At 41.1% G+C, this 19,910-nt stretch overlaps 1 protein-coding gene across 3 annotated transcripts in view; it reads left to right on the top strand.

Moving 5' to 3' along the window:
• Positions 1-19,910, top strand: part of NEGR1 (neuronal growth regulator 1) — a 727,443-nt gene that overhangs the window by 77,383 nt on the left and 630,150 nt on the right. The gene's annotated exons all lie outside the window — the stretch shown is intronic.

The following is a 19,910-nucleotide window of genomic DNA, read 5'->3' as shown; positions in this document are numbered from 1 at the left end:
AACAGTGGAAAGGGGCAGGTCAAATAGTACCTGTGACTCAGCGTCATCAAGCAAAACACCTGTCCCACACCTCTCTCTTGATGCTCTCAATCAGCACAGGCTAATTACAGTTCTATTGCCTTTTTACTTGTACAATAAGAACAACATTTCATTCCCACCTCCCTCACCCCCGGCATTCAAGTGATTTGTAACCCAGCCCCAGCCAAAATCTATCACTTGGGCAACACAGATCTGTTTGCTGGATACCTAGGTAGATTAGGTGTGAATGTAATAAAGTCTGGTCCGGGAGCCTTTCCCCCAGTCCCCAGCTCATCACTTGCTGTCAGGAGAGCTCATTTAGACTTTGCTTACAAATCATAACTTGGCCAACGTCACCGAAATGATGCACTGGCTCGTTCATAAAAACAAAATATGTATAAGGAAGCTAGTTCATGTTCATACTTTTCAAATCTATTATACTTTTTCAGATACATATATTTTATCATACACTTTATATGCTTTTAAAGTATGTATTAATGTTTCAATTTCAATTCAAATTTCCAAACAATCACTAAATTGGCAACATTGCACATAATTAATTCACAAAACTGGGTGGAGGGGTGTTTGGGGAAATGTTGGTGGGGTGTAGGGGGTGTGTGTAGGGAAATCCCTGAACCACTCTAAACATAGAAGGCTTCAGGTTGTATGGACACATTTTCATCTTGGCCATTTCAGAAACAGGCAAAGGATTTTCCCACCCCTCTTCACTGGGACAGCCCTGGATTCTTTTTGGATTTCCTTTCTAGTAAATACTGAGAGTACAGGAAAGTGAATGTAGTGAGTGCAGGACAACTTTTAGTTTGGCAATTCATGACTGGGATCAAGCCATGTCGGTTCAGCCATGGTCTCAGCAGCCAGATTAGTTTGGATCATGCAGACTTCAGATTTGGATATTGGACCAGTGATGTCTATTGTGCTTGGACAGTTCTAGTTTAATGTGCCTAAGTATACTTTGCATGATCTTACTGGCCCAATGAAGGGATCTGGTAAGTCAGAAATATGTTAACAATTGGTAAACAGACAATTACAAAATATGTTAATTAACCAATAACCAGAGTCCCAAAGGTGGACTGTCATAAAAGCTATCCTGCCCTTCAACATCTTTTTGTTGTTAAAAAAAAAATCTTTAAAAAGATTACATGGAAAATATAATAAGAATAAAAAGCAAGTATCTTGAACTCATCTTGATATCCCCAGAATTTTGCATGCCATGTAATCTATACTGATCTCTGGCCACTGTAATACTCTACGCATTTTACAACAGCGAGAGTAAGCTGCAGTACTGAGCACAAATCTCAATGTTCTTCTGTGTCAAAAGGAAATGGAAAATATAATTTAACATGACTTCTTTAATCCTGAAAGCAGGACCTCATTCTCTCCTCTCCAGGAGGAAGCAGGAGGAGCAACATTCTCACTGCCCAGATCCTGCACCACATCAAGCCATCATCTACCTAACTAGCCCCTGGCAACCTAACTTCTACACTTTGTTAAAAAAGAACTCTATTTGAAAATATATTGCATAATAAATAAAATAATACATGTTTTTGTTTCTTTTCCAGTGTGAGACTCATTACAGACCCATGTCAGTTAGTTTTTACAGCACCCAGCACAAGTCTTTTTGTTTGCTTGCGGGCCTCTGGTACTTAGTAAAGTAATAAATAATAATATGCTTCATTAATGCTTTAATTGCCACATGTGTAACTTAATTTTGCAAAGCTTGCTTTTTAAGATAATTTTACAAAACTCACTTTAAAGCTTCCGGAAGTTTAGGCCTTATTTTTTATATGCCCCTCATTCCCTAGCACCGCCCGGCCCTGTGAAAACACTGCCCCCCCCCCAGCGCCGCCCGCCTTGCAGAAACAGACCCTCTTCCTCGAGCGCACCTGTCGAAACAGCTGTGGGCCAAAGAGGAAGTTTGTGGGGGCGGGGGAGAAACAGCACACATAGGGAAAAGAAATATTCCATTCTATGCATGTGAAAGAAGTGGGCTGTACCCATGAAAGCTTATTGTTGAAATAAATTTGTTAGTCCTAAAGTGCCACAAGTACTCCTGTTCTTTTTGCAGATACGACTAACCCGGCTGCTACTCTGAAACCTGGCACAATAGGGTGACCAGATCAGAGCAGTAAAATAGGACCCACCCCCTCCCACTCGGCCCCACATCACACCCTCTTCACGCCCTAGTCTCCACTGACTTGCTGCGTCCCTCCTAGTCAGTCCCCCACCCACAACTCACCTCCTTTCACTTTCTCCTCCCCTGCCAAGAAACCTCTATGCCTGCCCTAGAACCCCTGCTGGCTCACTGCTTGCCTCTTGTCCACCTGCCACTTGCCCACCGCTCGCCCCCCGACTTGCTGCTGCACCCCCCCCCCGAGTATATAACCTCATTCAAAGACCCAGGGGTCACTATATTACTGCACACAGCTATCAAGGGGTCACTATTACTGCACACAGCAATCAATCAGTGCAGTTGTAGGTAAATCTCTGCATATGCACTTTTGTATAACTTTTACATGACTTTGTATTGAACCTGGTAATATTTATAGTGGGCCCCAGGTAGTATAATTAAAGTAAAAGAAAATGTCTCATTGCTAGAAGTAGAATGAGATCTTCCTCCACTTTGTAATCAATTGCCCTATTGAATGAATGAGGTGTTGAATGAGGAAGGTGTGGAAGGCAGGCACCTCCAGACAGCTGCAACCCTTGGAGAGGGATTGGGAGCCAGACCCCAGACCAAGGAGCTTTGCTAGGGCTGAGTGGGACGGAGTCTGGGTGCTGGGTGCAGTCTCTGGGCTGGGGCACAGGGTGGGACCCCAGTGAGAACAGCAGGCTGGAAGACTAGACTGAACCCACCACCCAGCCTAGTCCATTCCAGATCCCAGGACTGAGAGCAATGTGCCCCCCCCAGGCCACCTGCTTCCACTCCTGGCCTCTCCAGCACTGCTAGTGATTCTGTGTGGCTGCATCAGTGGGATTCAAGTGGACCCCTGTCACGGAGTCCCCGGGCGTGCTCTGGAACTGCTCCCCACTAAGCCAGTCAGGATTTGGGAGCCTCCTCTCCTTGGAGCAGACTTGTTCAGGCAAGAAGCTCACACATCTTCACCTCCTGGGTCTCTCCTTGAGCATTCAGCATCCTCTGCCCCTCCGTGTGCTTCCCACAGCGAGCCCACCCAGGTGGGGTCCTGGGGAAGCCACAAGGTCCTGCACCCCCACTTTGCAGTCAGACGTGACTCTTAGCCAGTAAAACAGAGTTTATTCGATGACAGGAACAGGGTCTAAAACGAGCTTGTAGATACGGCGAACCGGACTCCTCGGCCGGGTCCATTCTGGGGGCAGTGAGTGAGCCAGATCCCTAGGTCTGCACTTCACTCCTCGTCCCCAGCAAGCTCAGACTAACCACCCCCTCCAGCCCCTCCTCTCTGCTCAGCTCCTTCCCGGGCCAGGAGGTCACCTGATCCTTTGTCTCCAACACCTTCAGTTGGCACCTTTGGAGAGGAGGGGCCCAGGCCATCAGTTGCTAGGAGACAGAGTGCCGGGCATTTAGGTGCACTGGCCCTTTGCTCTGCAGCAATCACACACCTATCCCACCACCTAGATACTTAAGAAACTGCCTAGGGGACACTGAGGCACCAACACAGTATTCAGAGCAAACATTAAGAACAGTCTCAGTTCATCACAACCCCTCAACCCTCTGCTAAATTCACCCCTGTTTTGTGACCACTCCCCCCCCGCAAGCCGGTCTATTTTATTGTTGCAGGCAAATGAAGGAGCCATAGGTTAATGGAAATTTCAGCCCCTACAGTGGTCTTGCAGCAGGAAAACAGAGTTATGGGAAGGAACTGGTTTGGATAGGAGCCCCAGTCCCGTCCTTTCCAAAATAATTTGGAAAGGGAATTAGATCACGTGTGCCTCAGTTCCCCTTCTGCAGGGAGATAGGGAGGAGATAAAAGTCTCAGCCTGTCGTGCCATATTGCAGACCGGGGGCTTTTTTCCTGGGTTACATTACATGTCATGATCCTAACTTTAGTTCTGAAACAGACCCAGGCCGGCACAAACTTACCCTCAAACAGCAACACCCTGAAAACCACAACACCACCCCAATATTACAAACCTAGGGGATCACAGGGTCAAACCCTCACTGTTGGAAGTCCCAGCAGCTGTTCAGGTGAGTGAGGTCACTGAGAGATTATTCCATCCTGTCAGTCTCCCACCGGACCAGAAGAAGCTGTCTCCTCCAGGTGAGCAGGTAGCCTTCTCCCCACTCCCCCTCCCCCTCCCCCAGTGGCTGGCTGTGCCTGAGCTCAGCAGTCAGCGTCTCTGGTTGCCTAGCAACAACAGCTGCTGCTTCCGGGAGACAGAGCTGCTTCGGCCAGCGCGGGGCCCGGTCAGGGGAGTATCAGACACAGTCACACAGTCGCGGCCGGGGGCCCCTGCGGGGCCCGGGGCAAATTGCCCCACTTGCCCCCCCCTCTGGGCGGCCCTGATTCTGAGCAAAAATCTTCCTACTACAGAAAAAATTGCGTATTTTTGCAACATCTTAACAGATGTTTGATTTAAAGACTTCCCATTAAAAACTAATGACAAATAATGCTCACAAGAAATTATTAGCATAAAATGTGATTATTGTAGCTTACCTTTAAAATGATCTATGACAATATTCTTGACAAATAAAACAACTGACCTTTTATTAAAAGGAATGATTGGTGTTAGTAATTATAATAAGCTATATTAAGTGTAATATATCTTCAAAGAACCATTGTATAATTTGCCTTTTTTCTTTCTACATTTGGAAACATTTCTTGCTTTCTTCAAGGTTGTTCTTTTAACGATTGAGACACTAACATTTTTTTTCTCTTTAGTGAATTTAAAATGACTTTTCTAATCTTAATCATAAAAGCTCTTAGAGATTTTTTTTTTATAAACTGAGATTTTCACTTTATTATAGCACTTTTGTCATGTCAAAAATGTCTCACCATATCATTTTTGTAAAGAAACCTTACCACAGATTGTATACTACAAATCCAAGTGCTGATACACAGGGGTCTTATCAGCACGAAAAAGTGTATTTTCAGCTTCCTAGATGTAACATGCTGTGCCTTTTCACCAAGGACACACAGCCTGGCAAGAGTACAGTATATCATGAGTGTGTAAGATGAACATCACTTACACGAAGCTACAATAATCCTCATTTCCAATTAGTTAGACAAAAAACAGTTGATATGCTTAATGTAGTATAGGAAGAATAGCTATAGAATTCATAGTATAATTTCAATGACTATTTCATTATTATAATGGCAATGGAAACATAATGTGTTATTAACAAATTCAGCAATATGAAAATCCAGATTATATACATTTTTTTGGAAGTAGAACACAAAACCTTATGTTGTTTTTGTTTGAGTATTACTGTGGTTAGATGTTTGCTGTGTGTGTGGTTTTCCGGTGTACTGTCCCAGCTCTGCGCAAAGAGTTGGCACAGCAAACCTTGAGCAAACCAGCCAATTAACCACAAAATCCGTTAAGGTACAAAGGCACCCAGCCAGGTTTATTGTCAACAAAGCATGTACTAGTATCCCGCAAACTCTGCCAGACCACTAATATATGTATACCTGTGACAACAGATGCAGCTCAGTCAGTGATGGAACTTTCCACTACCTTGTAGGCTGCCATGACTGCTCCTTGCTTTGACTTTGGCTTGTTTTGGACTTTGCCACCTGACTTAGATTCCGACCCTTGGTATCAACACTGGCCTGGAACCTGATTTACATACTCCTCTGCTACTCCCTGCTCTGACTCTTGATATGAACTGCTTCTGTTGGGATCCAGACACTAAAGTCTGTATGCAACACTCTTCATTTTTACTTCCTTCTCCAAGCTAAACAAAAATAACGAATGTAGGGTTAACGCAGACTAGATAAACATATTGGTAATTTTCCTAACTTATTTAATAACTGAGTATTTCTCCTAGCTTTCTGATATCCTTGCTTGAATAACTCTCCTGGGACTGTTGATCAGGAAGGTAAAACTCAAGCTGATGAAATGAGGTCAAACCAAACAAACTTACTAACCATAGATTCAATACACTTGTGTGCAACTTATTTTGACTTCAATTAAAGTCGCACATGCTTGCATATCTGATGGGAGAATCTTGTCTGCTGTGTATTGTCTTGGTTACTAGTTTTTGGGCTTACTCAGCTGTACCTCTGCCTTTTTATAGCAATTTAACTTCTTACACTTATCCTAGATATGTAAGATATGTCTGAAGACTCATTTCCAATGTTCCTTGTCCTTTTTTTTCTCGTCTACCTTTAACTTTGCTATATGTGTACTTTGTACTTTAGTTTATTCTGTATGATTTTCTTCAGTTTTCACTAGCATATTATTATTTATTAAAAGTATTTATTATTAAATTTTTGTATTTAGTGCCATAGATATTTACAGAGAGTAAAAACCTGGGCTGTGATTCTTCTCTCATGCCAGTGTAATTCTGAGTAACTCTGTTTAGATCAATGGAATTACACTGATGTAAAATTGTAAATACGATGCACCCCTACCTCTGTTATTTTACCGTCCTCTAGTATTAGCGGTGATTTCATCTTCTATAGGTATTTAAAATATTCAGTAGTTTTATTAGAAATCTCTAGCCATATTCTTTCCAGGATGTCAGTAGAGCCAAGATTTCATTGCAGGCATAGGTTACTATTATCATTCGAAATACCAGAGTTCAAGAGAAATACATTTGTTTAGTCAAAATATGTTTCATTTTGACTTCTTTGCCCACTTCATGCTGTTTCCTTCTTGAAAAGTATATAGTGGTTATTGCTAAACATTAAATGAGGCATAGTATAAATGCCTGGCTATAGTTTACATTCTAATTATAGGAAATATCACAAAAAATAAATAACAGAATGTATTTGTTTACATTCATTGGTGGCCATTTATACTATTTTAAATCACCCCTCAAATGAAATTGGAAATTGGAAAATTAGAAATAAGGATGGTATGGTATATGTTCAGAAAATATTGTTAATAAAATATTTCCTGAGGTCTTCAAGCCATGAAAAAGAAAGTTAGAGACTGACAAATCCTATAAATATTTTTCACTAACAACAGAAACCAGAACAAGAGGTTTAAAACTACAACTGCTGCAGCAGTGTTCTTCTGTAATCCAAGTAAGAAATGAACCCTAAAAATGGCAAAACTGTCTGACCTAATTTTTAATAAGCTATTTTCATATTTGTAAACAAATTTCCATGAGGCCTGAGGCCTAACTAGCAAACATATATGATCTTTGTCCCCATCTAATATTTAATCTCACATAAGTGACATTCATTTCTGAGGAGCCACGGGGCTTGTCTGCACTGCAGTGTTAGCTTGTGGTATAATTCTAGTATTGTCCCTAACCTGACTCTCACGTGCACACAACAATCACTAGGGCAGGTTAAGTGGTGCCTTAAATTCAAGTAGCTGGCCCATCAGGAGGTTTGGGTTGAAGTTCAAGAGCTGCTGGTGCTCGAGCTAGTAATGCATTGAGAAGCATCTATAGGTTATAGTTTGAGTTAGCACAATTCCACTGCTAACCCACTCACTCTGCTAATCAAATCACTCTGTGTAGCTGGAATGTTACTTTGCAGTGTGACTATGGTCACTAGAGGTAGGCTAGCTTGAGTGGAGTAACCCAAGTATACTAACTCAAGCTAATTATTGCAGTGAAGACAAGCCCAGAGAGACTGGAGACTATCTAGCTCACTCCCATGCCCTGGAAATCTTTAATCTGGTAGTCTTAAAATCATAAAGGAGGCTATCTTTCAGTGTAAGGATTATTATTGTATTGAGATGAATGCTACGGTAAGCAAGGAGTTACATAAAGTTCTCAAAATAAACATGCAGAGAAGTGGCAGAAACTTTAACATCAATTTATAGATTGGTTTAATTATGAGTGTCTCTTTTTCTGCACTGTCACAGTCACATGGTTCTCTGGGTCTGTGATAGACTGAGGGTCAGATTCAATCTTCCTTTCTGACACTGAGTAGTACTTTACTCCGCAAAGTAGGCCTATTGACTTCAGAGATACTACTTCTTGAGAAATGTTCTATCATTGTCAGTAAAGGTGGCTGAATCAGTCCCTAAGACTATGTCTACTTTAAGAGTGAGGGATGTGATTCCCTAGTGTGCTTACACACACTCATGGTAGCTTGAGTATAAATAGTAGTATAGCCTGGTAGCACAGGCAGGGGCAGCATGGCTTAGCCGTGCTGAGTATGAAGCCACCCGTTTCAGGCGGATTTGTGCTTGACCTGGTTAAGCCAGGCCGCCGCTGCCTATGATACAACTGCTACGCTGCCAGTTATATTTGACCTAACTCACATTGAGCTACTGTGAGCTAATGTTCAATATGTCCAGATATGTTTTGATCTGTAACAAACCTCAGTTCTCTTATAAACAGCGATTCACTTTGCAATGACATCTTAAAGAGTGATGTTGAAATGGCTTCTGCTTTAGCATCATATTTGGTTTGCTGCTTGTTTTTGTGATCTATAATACTGCCTTATAGTCAATGATCTCATCTATAAGGTTTGTGACTTGTGTATTTTTTTAAAATTAGCAATATGCTATACGTGATTTATGCATCACAAATAAATGGTCTCATTGCCACTCATTCATTTAATTTAAAAATGGCATATATTGTGCACCCACATCTTTGTCTATGTGTTTTTATCATTCGGATTTGTTCTTGACAGGTCTTTAGCTAAGTTAAATCATTAGCTCTTACTACTGTTCCTTTCAGTGGTTTTGAATAAATTATTTCGGGACAGATTTTTTAAAGGTATTATTGTTATTTTCATAGTGCAAAGCACTATTCTGACCAGTCAGCCACATCACTGAATTACCCTCACCACACGTGCCCTTGCCCTTTGGCAGCTGGCATCAGTCCCTGCAATACTTGCTTAGGTAATCTTCCTCCACTCATCCAACTCACATCTCTTCTCATGATGATTCAATCAGGTCAGTATTATCAGTGAAGCAGAGATGACTACTTTGTCATCCTTGACGGATATGCTCTCCTGCAGGTTTCTACGAGTGGTTCCTTTTAAGACTTCTTCAAGCCAACTGTTGAAGAGGGTGGGTAATAGTGTGTAGCCATATCTGACACCTGTCCTCATGTCAAACCACATACTCTGATCATGCCCCACAAACACCAAAGCTATCATGCTTCTGTGGAGATTTTGTTTCAACCTTACTTTTTTACCAAAGCTGACCAGATGTAGGATTCCCAAAAGAGGTGTGTGTCACATGCTATCAAATGACTTAGCAAAATCCAGTAAGACATGGACTGCTTTCCTATTGTTTTCCAGCACTTTCTCAAATAGCGCATCCACTATATTTCTTTTATGTCTAAATCTGACTTGTTCTTCATCCAGACAGTTCCCTGTCTTGGGCTCAGTTCTCTTCAGGATGATGCACAGAAGTATTTTGCTAGTGTGTCCATAATGTGATATTGCAGCAGATTCCACAAACAGTTAGATCCTCCAAAGATACATATAAGTACCTAAGATGAAGATAGGCACCTAGAAGAATTTCCAAAATACTTAGACACCTATCTGTCACTGAAATCAATGGGAGTGAGGTGCCTCAGCACTTTTGAAAATACCGCTTGCCACCTATTGGGTCTTCAGGCACTTAAATTTGTTTAGTCTAACTGAGAATATTCTGTCTAATTCTTCCTCCCACTTGATACTTAGGCATATTTAAAAATATAATTATATATGGGGAGCAGCTTTAATTTGAGGGGCCATGAGCAATCTCTTGATAATGCTTTTATAGGAAAAAAAATAGGATTCTCTGTAGCTTATCCAAATTTTCAGTCCTTGTCTTGTTGGTATTACAATCCAGAATTATTTTTCACTTTTGATTTTTGTGTCTCATGTAATCGTGATGTATTGTGGAGATGATGATGGTAGCTTTGACTTTTGATAAAATTTGGGAAAATAGCTTTAACTGGTCACCAAGCTCAAAGGCAGACTTTGTTGGTATATTGTAGCTGTATTTAATCAGGAATCATAGGTTTTAATTTGTATTCTCCTGGGCTAATATCTAAAAGAATATTTAAAAGTATATAACCTGACACTGCACTTATTGAGGTTAGCGACTTTATGATAAGATTGTTCACAGAGTAAGGTACTAATCAATGTAAGGATGACTGAATTGGGCTGGGAACATTTGAGCAAATGGTGTAAATTGTCATAGCTCCATTGATTCTGGTGGAGCTCTGACAATTTGTTTTAGCTGAGGATCTGCCAGACAGAGGAACACATTTAAAAGATGAAACAATTAAATGTGGGTGCCCACAAAAATGAACAAGCACACTTTTCCACTCACAAAAAACCTGCACCTGTATATGTAGCTTGGCTAATTAGACACCTACATTGACAGACCCGGTTCTCTGTGCTGATCTCTTGCACCTCTGCAAAGTGGTGCAAAATGCCACCATTCTGAGTTGGTACCATTTTGCCCAACTGTAAATAGCCACACAAAGTGTGAAACTGTAGATGGTCAAGTCTTCTGAGTGCAAAAACCCAATTTGCATGATGAAATAAGGGATTTTGAAGTTAAAATGGTAATATGCACATTTTTGTGGGCACACTCATTCGTTGGCAGATTTGGCGAAAAAGAAGAAATATGTTCACATTTTCTGAGACATTTTAGATATGGGTAAGAAAGAGGCACTATGTGTTTGATCAAGTTCACTTGATTCAATATTTATTCATTTGGGACAAATGTTGCAGTCTGGTATATGTGCACAGCTCCTTTTGACAGCACTGGGTGCCACCTGCATGCATCTGAGACCAGAACTGGGTCCACTGACTTCAGGAAATCTATTTCTCTAATCATATCAGTAAAATATAACTCACACGCGAAATATTTGTGGATTACAATTAATGGCTGCTTTTATTTGTTACTATATCAACCTGTATTTACTAACTTCCTCTTAAAACTGGAGAAATGTATATTTTGATGTGTTTGCTAGGGTACGTTATACCAGAATATTCTTTTACTATGTTAAAACTGCCCTCTTTTACAGCTGAGGATAAATTGTCACTTTATCTCTTAAAGAGTTACTCCTCTTTGTTTCAAGTTGAATTCTGCAGAACTACTTCTTTTTACAGACCCTTTCTAAAACTTAAAGAAAAGCAAGCAGCATAGCTACAGTCTATTTGCAGCTAACTCTTATTTTTTGTTTTCAATAACTGCATGCTGATGGTTGTGAGTTACCTCTTTCCCCAAAAATCACAAAGGAAAAAGTGAAAGAGGATAAAGTTCAAAGGCAGATTGGAGATGTTCTCTGATTGTTCCAATAAGGGAGGGAGCTGAGCACTCCCATCCCATGGAACAAGTTGCATGGATTGTTCACAACCACTCCATGTTTCCCTAAGGATATGTAGGAGATCAGAGACATCCATCTATGTGAAGGCTCTGTGTCACCAGCTCCCTTGTATGTTTCTTCTGCATTAAACTGAGCCTTCTGCCAGTTGCAAGTAAGGGGAGAAAGATGTTGCTGTGAAGGGGGGCAAGCTCTGTGTGTGGAGGAATATAATTAGACCTTATTCCTGAAGTGGTGTTTTTTATCTTAATAATACTAATATAGTTCCATAGGTGTGGGTGGGCATGTATGGGAAAACTAAAGTCATACAGAATTTAGCCTCTGCTCCCAAGGAGCTTAAATTCCAATGGCTCAATCCTCCAATCCCACATTTACCATATTGTTTTGTTAAAATCAGTTAGACTATGTGTGAAAAACTATTTCCAGGATTAATCCTAAGTGAGATGCAAAATGACATTCAAGGAATGACATGGGGTCAATAGAGGAAGGAATGGGTTCTTCAAGATTTAAAGTTGTCATCTGATTTTGGCCTTTTCATAACTGAATCCTTGAGTTCATTATGAATAGAGACTGTTCTTGTGTTACTTAAGTCAATATTTTTGAATCATATTTTCAAATTGCTCTGGTTTTGCAAAATCTTTATTGGAAACGTAAATATCATTCTTCTGTTATCAGAGTCCTTCACAATTTTAAACAAAATAAATCAGTACTAATTTTTAGCGTGTATTAACTTACAATATCCTAAATTTCCGGCACTGCATCTTAATTATTTTGTTGCATTAGTATAAATCATTGCCTTACCACTTTGGAGAAGTTTAGCAAAACTATAACTTTCATAAACATTCCCAAATGTTATCTCTTTTTGTGACAGTAAATGACCATTACTTTGAAGTGAAAAGCAATATTCTTGTTTTGCAGTAATATATTGCTGAACGTATAGAATAACTTTGTAGCAGTGATAAATCATGGATTGTTACTGATATTTTTTCTTATTGTTTAAAACATTTTGTATCTCCTTAATGAGATCAATTTTGTTTTGCTCCATTGTCCTGTATAACATTTAATGTTTCTGCTAAAATCAACTAATATATTATGATTTCTAAGTGTTGGGTGTTTACCTGCCACCAAATCCTTCTTGTGAAGCACCTGCAATGCTATGCAACTGCAAGTTCCTCTAGCTTGGCCACTGACAGACAGGCAGACAACAATATTTCACTGCCGGCTAATATGGCAAGAATGTTGGATGTAACACTTCCAACACAGTGTTGGCCCAACTCTTCTGAAATTCCAGTGGAAAGTTACTTGGAAAAAAGGCCACCACATCTTGCTGGAGCACAAAGGTTGCAATGAACATCAATGGTAAAAGGGTTAGATCAAAAAATCCTAGTATTCATTACTTTGGGTGATTCAATTTTTTTGGGTGCCTAACAGTGTGGCTGCTTCTGAAAATGATGTCCTCAATAAATTAGTAATTACTGGATTAGTTTAGAAGGGATTTGCTGATTGGTAACAATAACTGTAGCAGTGCTTACTTGAGGTACCTTGTGTGTGTTTTGCAGCTGTTCTTTTTCAGTCAGAGGCTCTTATGTTCATAACTGCAAAAGGGAGGGGGAGCTAACTGAGGCAAGACTATCAGAGTAAATAAATTTCTTTGTATGACTCCTGACAGGGAGGACAAAAGAAACCTGGACTGTGCTGAATTTCAATCCAGGTATTTGATGGTCTTCTTCTCTCTTTTCAACCATTAATAGCTTGCAAGTGCGCAAGTCTCTAAAAGTAAAATAGATAGGACAAATTCTACACTCAATTGTACAGAAGTCCATGAAATTCCATGAGTGTAAGGGCAGTATTTTGGCCATGCAGTTGAACTCTGTTGAGGCAAAACAGGAACTGACATATTCCATAACAAGAGCAGAGCAATCCCATGCCTGGGCATGCATGAATCTATAGCTTTTCCAGCATGTCTGTCTCTCCAAGGAAAGGATAAACTCATTTGTCCAGACTCCTAGGGGGTCCAATACATAGTCAACACCCATTTTAAAGATAGGAACATCTCCATGTTTAATGTGCTATATCAGTGCTTCCAGAAAATATTGCTTTTGCTTCCCCCACTTTAGTCTCCTCTTCATCCTTGGGCTTTTGTCTTCCCACTCTCCACATGCTATTTTCAGTGAAGAGGCATTTAGATGGCAAAATATAATATATTAGACAGTAACATAGCCTCTGTCTTTTTCAGCTAGTTGGAATATGGAGCTGGATCTGAGAACTATTTGTATAAGGAGTCTTGTTGAATTTTTAATATTTTTTTCAGAAGATTCTGCATCCATCTGATGCTTTTGAATTTGTGTCTGTGCCTATTTTGAGTGGCTGAGTGAGATCCAGTGAAGCCTGTTAGCACTGTTGCAGAGGGACGCTGGCTGGGAAATACTGTATGCTGTTGGCAGAATAACAGAGTGTGGAGATGAAGTGTGTGCCAACCAGGAAACTTTGAGAGAAGATACAAGGAAAGTTGCCAGCTAGAAAACAGAATGTAGCCTGCAGATCTAATAAATAGAGAGCATTTTAGTGTGAGGGAGGGAGCCTCCTCTCACAAGGGAGAGAATGAGACTGAGAGAACAGTTGTTAAATGCAACCTAGTGAGGAAAGTCAGCAAGAGGCCTAAATAGTCTGAGTCACTTGCATGCTGGTATAGCCACCTTGTTCATTGTGAGCTGCCAAGCAATATCGGGTGAGAGAATGAGTGCACAAGGCCGCTGCTGTGAGAAGAAGCCATAGAGAGAAGAGTTAATTAGAGGGTCTGAGAAACAAAGAGTTGGTGTGATATACTGGGTGCAGAAAATTTGCTGTGGGGAGTGGATTGATGATAGAACCCCCTGCTGTAAGCGCTCTAGGTCCTGAACGGATGAGAGAATTTATGTTGGACTCCACTGGCACTGCCTAGGCTCCTGTTCCCTGCCGAGAGTTTAGGAACTTTGGGGTGTAAACTTGACAGAGGCCTTCAGATATATTTTGTGGTTTGGCACAATATTTTTGAACTTTTTTCACTATATTGTTTCATTTTTCTTTGTGCCACAGTCACAAATGCAAAATGAAATTATTTTGTAGAGCCTTGGAGAGAGAAGGTTGGTGAAGTAATATCTTTTATTGGACCAACTTCTGTTGGTGAGAGAGACAAGCTTTTGAGAAGCTGGTCCAATAAAAGATATATTACCTCACTCACCTTGTCTCTCTAATATCCTGGACCAAAATGGCTACAACAGCACTGTATTTTGCAGAACCTATCAGATTATTAAAACGATTTGGATCTGCTTTCCTTTCTGATTCAGTTAGTGTTGCTATTTCATACCTCCCAGGTTCTCATAATTGTCTAGTGAGTAGTACTGCACTATTATTAGGAAGTAACATCAAAAACCTTGTGTTAAGCTAGCTTTTCAATGCTGCCTTTAGCAACTCAAGCTACTTAGCACTGAATTATTACATCCAGATGTGGATAAGATAAATCTGTATTTGGATATGTTTGCTTCACAGGAGGTAATTATCACTGATATTGTGTTACATTGTTTGTGATCAGAACCTAGATGTAGTTATGCATTGAAATATGGCCAAGGACGATTTATTTTCTGAACAAAACTCATTCCAAGTTTACTGATTGTTGAGTTTCTCTAGCTGAGTTGACAGTGACCTCTGTGGTGCTAAATGTGGCTGCTTTATTTAGCATCATTGCTCTACCAGTATGGTCTGAGATGGGGGCAGGGATTTAATTTCACTTGCTTACAACCTCTGGAGATTAACACTTTTCTCCCTGAAGTCCTGTCAGTACTGTATTAGGCCTTGGGACTATAAACACTTCCACAACAGACAATGGAATCACTTGAAATCTTCCAGTTGGAGCTTGACAGATACCTGTTGGAGATATTCTATTGATATAAGAAATATTAGAAAACTGAAAAAGCCCATTATTGATTAATGGAGCAAATAAACTAAATAATCAGTGTTCAGATACTGCTGTGATAGACACTATAGAAGTAACTAAAATACACTGAGATGTTCCAACCAAGATTAGGGCCCCTTCATGCTAGGCACTGTATAAACAGGTATCAAGAGTGTTCTTCCTCAAAGACATGGCTGAAATGCCTCCACCTGTCCATGTCTTCATGTCCAGAGGGTAGGACAGGACATGCCGGTGCCATGACTTGAACAGTCAGGGATATGCTGATTTAGCAGTTGGGGATCCTATGTAGCCCTGGCCACAATTTAAAGCTGACCTTCCCTGTAGGGCTGGCTCTAGGTTTTTTGCCGTCCCAAGCAAAAAAATTTTGGCTGCGCCCCGTCTCAGCCCTGGGCTCTCCTCCCACACCCACACCCCCTGCCGCCCCAGCTCTGGGTTCCCCCTTTCCCCTCCCCCACCACTGCCCCATGCACATACCTCCTGCTGCCCCAGCCCTGGGCTCTCCCCCCCCCCACCTGCACCGTCCTTCCATCGCAGCCCTGGGTCACTGGTAACTCGCTCCCAGGGCAGTCATTCAGCAGGAATTTTAGATGTGCACAGAACACAGACAGGATTGGTTCCCATATGGTTACAGAGCTGCAGTAACGTGGAACAATTTTCAGCTGTGTGATTGGAAGATATCTGGATGCATATTATAAGACTGTCCTACATAAATGAGGAAAAGTTGAGGTGCCTTTATTATTCTTTTGTTCCACTCTTTCTTTCTATGGGGAATTTGCCCAATGCAGTATCACGTCTTCCTTTTAAATAAACAAACAAAAAAAAAAGGCAATGGCTGTTGAAATAGCAATTCCCAGTCCTAATACCACTCGGAAGCATTTCTTGCTCAATTTTATCCTACTTTTTCTACAGCAAGTTACAATGGATCAGTATATTTGATTTGGAGAAATGAAGTAACAGTTGCCCAAACTGAGCTGAGCACTCTGAATTTTGAGGTGTTCAAATCTGGAAGGCAGGTGCTTGGGTGGGGGGGCGCTGTGGCTCATGGGGGAGCCAGCAACATGTATGCAGCAGCGTGTCTGGTGCTGCGTGGAGCCAGATGCGCTGGTCTGAGTGGCACGTAAGGGCTGGGGGTTGGACAGGAAAGGGATAGGAGTCCTGGGGGGGTAGTCAGAGGACAGGGACAGGAGGGGTTGGATGGGGTGGAGGTTCGAGGGCGTCAGGGCAAGGCGAAGGGGGTTAGAGGGGTCAGGGGTTGGGCGTGCGCACAGTCAGGGACAGGAAGCGGTGGATGGCAGGGGTCCCGGGGTTTGTCAGGGGCAGGGTAGGGGATGGGGTCCTAGGGGGGGAAATTTGGGAGGTTTCAGGAGGGGCACGTTGTGGGACAGTAGGAGAAGGGAGGCTATGATGGGTGGGGTCCCAAGGGGCAGTGGCAGGGTCCCAGGAGGGGCAATCAGGACAAGGACCAGCAGCGCTTAGATAGGGGGTGGGGTCCTTGGGAGCAGTTAGGGCAGGGGTCTCAGGAGGGGGTGATCAGGGGACGGGAGAAGGGCCGGTTGGATGAGTTGGGGTTTCTGTGGGAGGCAGTCAGAGTGGATGGTGGCAGGGCGGGGCTCCCAAACTTCCCCGTGGAGTGTCCTATTTTTTGAATGTTAAAATATGGTCCCCTGCCCTTCACAGTGCAACTCTCCAGTCACAGCACTCTGCCGCATGAGGTCCCCCTCTTTCCTTTCCAGTTGGTGGTGGCCAAGGGAATGCTGGGAAATGTAGTTCTTTCCCTGCTCCAGAGCTGGCTTTATAGGCAGGTAGCTAACCAAGGAACTACAGCTTCCAGGGCACCCTGTTGGTTCTCAGCTCCCATGCTGGATCCCTGCAGCCCCTGCAAATGGGCTGCCCCAAGTGCGTGCTTGCTTTGCTGGTGCCTAGAGCTGCCCCTGCTTCCGTGATGGAATCTGTGGGTACATGCTCTCCATTGGGATGAATAACCATATAGTGCAGTTTCCCTGATAGTGAATAGGTTAGGTGTAAATTGCGGCCCACCAGTATACACTTAAATTGTGCATATTGGTGTTAGACTGCTTGTAATTGCCTGTGAGACACTGTGACTAAACTCGTTACTGTGAGCCATTGTTTCCATGGGGAACCGTGACTTTTGTTCCTGAGAACTTGGACTTAGACATATTAATAGTGTTTGGTTATCATGTGATAGCAGCTCTATTAACATGTGTCACTGCTGTTCTAACACAGAATAAGGTGGTTGCACTTACAGCTTGTTAGCTTGGTTGAAAAGATTTGAAGCTATACACTCGAAATTTCTTCAGAGTCCTTTCTGTATTTCATAGATATTCAATTATGAACTTGGTGGTAGAATAAGGTATGTACATAATATAATTGCTACGTTCTAGTATTTATTGAAGAAATGTTCCTTATTTCCATAATAAAAAAGCACAAATTGTTGTATGTTATAGAAACTTTTCCATAATTACATTCGGGTAGTCTGTTTTTTGGTGATAGCTCCCAAACATCTCAAGCTTCCCTATATTAGTTAGCTTCATTTTGTTTTCAGCTCATTGTTAAAAAGCTCTTCTCTGAAATTAATGGTTCAAGAAAGAAGGTCTCCAGCCACCTGGCTGTAAAGGTGTGTTGGCTTTATTGTGTTTTAAGGTACTAGAATGCAGGATTAAAGGATGCTTGTGGAGCCCTTATTTCTGTGATGTTTATTTTAAAACAACATACATTTTGATACTCGTTTTGTAAAAACAGATTGAGAACTATCTTTCCTCCATATTGTCTTCATTCAATTTTTTCCTGTAGTGAAAGCAGAAGGTTTTATAGAAAATGTAACTGTCCCTTGTTTTAGCAGTACAGTAAAATTAGTTTTCATAAAATATTCATGAGAAGAAAGAATGTTTAGGAGATGTATTTTAGCTTTAATTATCAAGGAAAGTGAAGTACGGAGTAAATGTGCGTGATTAACTAAGGCCCTGATTCAGCAAGGTACTTAAGCATGTTGTCTAACTTTAATGATTTTACTTTTTTTTTTTGTAAGGTAAACAGAAAGGAAAACTATAGTACATCATAGCAAATCATAGCAGAAACTGCAGTTTCAGAACTAGCCTGAATCTCCCAATGTTATACCAACATTTCACTGTTAATTTTAGCTGTGAAGGTATGCTATCTGCATAATTTAGTAATGGATATTGAACTTGATTTTCCTTATTCTATTTAGGTAGAATCCACGCAGATGGTGGGGATGGCATTGCAGGCTGTAAAATGGATCTGAGAGAGAATTTCTACATCAGAGTGTCCTGCTGCATTTCTCTGAATGCATACGCAGTTTATTGTTGGGGCTGATGAAAATTAAGCCATTGTCTCATCTTTATCCATTGACACAGCTGCAGCTAAAGGTTGTTTTTCTAGTCTCCAGTATGAGAGAGACACTAGCATCCCTAGAAAGTAATTGGTACGACCCACTGTATTTTACAAACATTTTCAGGTTTTCCATTTTTGTACACTGATTTGTATAGTCATAAAGCATATTATAGTCTCCTCTTTCTTTTGGGTCTGCATATTCCTATATAAGTTTACTTCTAATGTGAGGTTTCAAGAAAAAATAGGCCTAATTTCTAAAACATTGTAAGTATAAATTTTACAAAAATGTTAGAAACATAACAATTCCGGACAGCCTTTCATTCTATGTTGCTATCATTTCTAGAAAAAATGTTTTTAACTAGACCCCAAAGTCTCATATCTCTTCTGGTTTGGTGTTTACTTACAAATTCACAGCTAAGACATCAAAAGTTTTCTTCTAGTTCTTCTAGGAAAGCTCGATCCAGTTTCCAATGACTAAAGGGAAATTTATGTTTTTCCATCAAACGATGGTGTAATGTCAGTTTCATGTTGTGTTTTAGAGGGTTTGATTGCATGCGAATCTGTTTGAAAATTGTGAATGATATGAACACCATGCAAACTGAAACCAACAGAAATGTCCATGCAAACTCTTCTGAAGAAAAACTGAAGAGTCAATGAGATTCTTGAGGCCTGATTCTGAAAAGTTCTGAGCACTCATAATTTCCATTGAAATCAATGAGAGTTGTAGGCACTTATGGAGACAGACTCTTAAATCTACCCTTGGTTGTACATGCAATTCCAAGGAGGCTTGCTTTTATTGAAGTCAATGCAAGTGGGATTACAGCACATAATTACCTAAGAAATGAAACCTATAAGCTTCTTCAAGCAGTTATTTTCTCTCTATGAGCCTTATTGGTTTAACTCCATCACACACATATCACACTAGGGTGACCAGATAGCAAATGTGAAAAATCGGGACAGGCAGTGGGGGTAATAGGTGCCTATACAAAACAAAGCCCCAAATATCGGGACTGTCCCTATAAAATCAGGACACCTGGTCACCCTACATCATACTTACATAATTGGCATTTTGGTTTTGATATGATCCTGTAAGGTTCACTTGAACTCCCCTCTGAGTTTCTGTAGTTTTACAATTTACCCAGCCATTTGCTCCTCAAAGTAATTGTT

Source organism: Chelonoidis abingdonii, chromosome 7 (assembly GCF_003597395.2).
Source record: "Chelonoidis abingdonii isolate Lonesome George chromosome 7, CheloAbing_2.0, whole genome shotgun sequence".
Taxonomy (NCBI): domain Eukaryota; kingdom Metazoa; phylum Chordata; order Testudines; family Testudinidae; genus Chelonoidis; species Chelonoidis abingdonii.
Note: the sequence above shows the minus strand (reverse complement) of the source record. Positions and strands in the feature narration are given on the sequence as shown.